The sequence below is a fragment of the Papaver somniferum genome, chromosome 4, assembly GCF_003573695.1.
Source record: "Papaver somniferum cultivar HN1 chromosome 4, ASM357369v1, whole genome shotgun sequence".
NCBI classification, from domain to species: domain Eukaryota; kingdom Viridiplantae; phylum Streptophyta; class Magnoliopsida; order Ranunculales; family Papaveraceae; genus Papaver; species Papaver somniferum.
In genome coordinates, this window is record NC_039361.1 from 18,070,043 (window position 1) to 18,073,870 (window position 3,828).

The 3,828-nt window shown below is 36.2% G+C and overlaps 1 pseudogene; it reads right to left on the minus strand.

Moving 5' to 3' along the window:
- Positions 1–1,572: 1,572 nt before the first annotated feature.
- LOC113272100 lies at positions 1,573–3,599 on the minus strand (annotated as a pseudogene).
- Between the last annotated feature and the right edge of the window lie 229 nt (positions 3,600–3,828).

The following is a 3,828-nucleotide window of genomic DNA, read 5'->3' on the forward strand; positions in this document are numbered from 1 at the left end:
TGGAAAATAAATTTCATTCTAAGAACCCTAACAATGGACAGTGGAGTAACCTGAGAAATACGTCAAACAAAAGAAGAACTATATATCCATTCTTTCCTTTACCCAAAAGTCTGTGTTATAATCTAAATAACCAGCACACTACTCAAAGCTATTGCAAAAAAGAGTTAAAACTTGCATTACCATTCTAATGATACTTTCATGATTAACTTGAAACAAAAACATCAAAATAAAACATGTACAATGTAAGTAAGTCAAGGTTTTAGAACTAAAATTCCATAGTAATCACCATGGAAGATTTGGATCAATGGATGGTCCTATGTATTAGAAAGCAACATTACCAGATGAGATACAAGACAATTTATGTCCAAATGAGCTACATGACAGTTGTAGGAATTACGAATAATAATCAAAAAACCTCGAAAATGTTATGCAGTCAGCTTATTAACTGGTTAAGTTAAGTTATGAGGTAAAAGATTATAAGTGAGGTCATTTATTACTATCTACCTTCATATTTCACAGATCAAAAATAACTTGTATACTTTCACTCACAAGTAGCATATATACCAGCATAAGGTCTTATTAATTCAAACCAGATGGGAGTATAATTAAAGTAAAGGAAGATTATCTTTTAAATAAGCCACATGTTATAGTTTAATCATCTCAGCTCTATAGTTGTGGATCATACCCAAGGGAGCAGCACAAGCATTTCCAATATTCCCACCTCCTAGTATTCTCCTTGATGTTAACTGCACAATTCAGGTGCAAGGTTCTGATAAGAAGATAAAAATGAAAGTAACTCTGTAATTTGCAATTCTTGGAACATGGTGACATCAGTATTTTGGTACGAGTCTTAGATTTTCCCCTGTCACTGATTTTTCTGCAGACTAACCAAGATTACTTATTTGGTGTATGACAAAAATTTTTTTTCGTAAATCTGAGGTTAAAGACCTCCAGTTTGAACTAAAAACTGGGTTGACATATAATAAACAGTTGACCTCCAATATGAGCTCAATTTTCAGTCCAGTTACTGTGCAGCAAATAAACAGTCGATACAATGAGAAAAAACAAGAATCCATTTCAACATTATTTTGAAAAACATAATTGGCTTATACGCGTAAATTAGGACTGTCCAAGTTAGAAAGATCAGTCACCTTTCTTTCTCATGGGTAAAACTTCTATGAGATTTTCAAAAAATCAATGCATTGATAGTTACATTGCTGATGCCTTTCCTGTCATGGATCAAGTTCTTCCTTGCCTATTTGCTGCATTGCCAAAATCAAAACCATTACAAAACCCCAATTCACATATAACAACATCTAAGACGAAACTCGCAAGTTCGACAAACGAAATTTTGCCTGAATAGAATGAATGAGGAAGCATGCCTCTTTGGTTTATCAGGGTCTACTGCAATGGTTTCACCCTTAAGCTTCTTTTTCTTCTGTTGGTTCACTTTCGATTTCTGCAATTACACACTGCATTAGACTCCAATTCCACAACAATTCACAAATTTCGTCGAATGGATGAACAAACAAACCTTGATTATGTTTTCATTTTTCTCATTCTTCTTAAGCATCAGTAAAGCTTCCTGCTTATGAATGTTGTCAATGGCCTTTTCGGCTTCAATTGATCCCGCTCCTTCCTACAAATCTTACAAACAACAAGAGTTAAAAACAATTCAACTCGATATCAAAAATTCTCGCAAAATGCGTAATCAAGTGTTCACATTGCTTACTTATTTTTCTTGCCATCCTTGGCTTATGTTGCACCTTTTTTCTTGAACTGCAAGTACTGTTCAAGCAATTCCATTGCAGTTTTCTGCTTCTGATCCTCTTGGAGTAGCTTCATAGCCTCGTTCTCGCGCTTTTCTTTGCCAACAATCTGCAAGTAAGCTTCTCTATCAGATTTTTTTTCTTCATATAGTTTTTTATCTTCTTCAGTTACATTCTTCCATTTGGATCCTAAAATGTTTGAAACTTCTTTGAATTCTGCATCTGGGTTCTCTTTTTTAACCTCAGCCCATTGACCTTTGCACCATAAAACATAAGATGATGATAGTTTCTTCATCTCTGGGTTCTTCTGCTTCTTTCTCTCTCAGAGATTGAACCAGTGTAAGACTCCGCACCTACAAAAAAAATCCCCAAATCAAAATTAAACCCAGATTCAGAAATCTAAGATCAAGAAATTGAAACCCTTAATCCAGAATTTATCAATTAGCCAAACCCTAAGTCTAGAAGAAATCAAATATCAAGATCAAAACTCAAAAATCAAACCCTAAATCAAAACTTCTGTTTCAACAATTCATGATCAATAAACGAAAACCCTTTATCTAAAAATCAAAACCCCTAATCAGAAACTTTGATTCAGCAAATCAAGATCAAGATATGGAAACCCGTTATCAAAAATTTATGAACCCTAAATTTAAAAACCAGAGATGAAGAAAGCTATACTACAGTAGGATTAAATTCCTTCAACTTCTGCAATTTCGTCAACTCAATTTAAGTTTCAGCTGTTCTTTCCCTTTAATCTCCAACTCCTCTTCTTTCAATTTCAACATCTCGTCACGATCTTTCTAGCTTCAGTTTTCTCCTTAACCGCAAAGATGAAAAGAAGAAGATGCTTCAAGAACAATAGATGGATTTCTTCCTGACGGGGAAAGGGGTTATGTTTAAGAGCAACGATTTAATTGATTTCTTTTGAGGGTTTTTTCAGTCTCGATTTGGTGGTGAGGATGAAGAGAAGATGGATAAGATCGCATGAGGAGGAGACCGAGAGAGAGAAGAAGAAAGAGAAACTGAGATGAGAAATGGGAGAGAGAAAAATGTATTTATACGCTCTATCAAATAATAAAAAATTATTACACCTAAATCGGTTTCCATGGGTCGCGGGATCGGCAGCAATTTTAGGGCAAAATAGTAATTATTCAAAGACGGCTACTAGTCATCTCGGAATTTCTCCGTGTTTTTATTATATCAGAGACGGATATCTTTGGTCAACGGTCCAACTACTGTTATTGAGGGTCTCTGATGTGGGTCCTAGAAACCCCATTTTCCACTAGTGTGTCCTAATTTAGAGTGTCAGTTTTGTATGCTAGCACGTTCACCAACAAGACTTGTCGTAGAAAGTGTTGAATCATCAAGAACATAAAAACCACCAAACCTATTTCCGCGCAGAAGAACCTTCCCCGTACATCGATCCTTCACAATACAAAAATCAGGGTGAAACTCAAACAATACATCATTATCAGTAGTAAGCCGCGAAACTGACAATAAATTATGGGAAATTTGAGGAGCAAATAGAGTATTTTTGAGAAATAACTTACGTACAGGAGTACCTAGTATCGATGACTCAACATGAGAAATTGGAATGGAAGAACCGTTACCCATCTTTATTTCATTAGGACCCGTATATTCCGAGTAAGAGTGCAATCTAGCTAGATCATTCGTGATATGATCAGTAGCCCCACTGTCAGGTACACATGAAGCGAAAGAAGAAGACCCTGGTGTTGTAGCAGCATATGCACGAGGAGCAGGTGACTGTCGTGGCTGAGCACGTCGAGGAGGTTGTGGTTTAAAATTTCGATCAAAGCGTTTCCAGCACATAGGAGCAAGATGACCGTCTTTGTCTCATAATTGGCAAACACGGCTTTGGCGTGGACCAGCATTGAAAGTATGAGTATGAGGCCGCCACAAAAGTCCATTGTCCTGAGAGGAGGGAGTCCGAGAAGCAGCAACATGTTGAGAAGTTAGCAACTTTGTTTGTTGTTCCATCCTTAATTCAAAAGTAAGAAGATAAGTGATAAAATCCTCAAGATTCATAGTTCCCATAGAA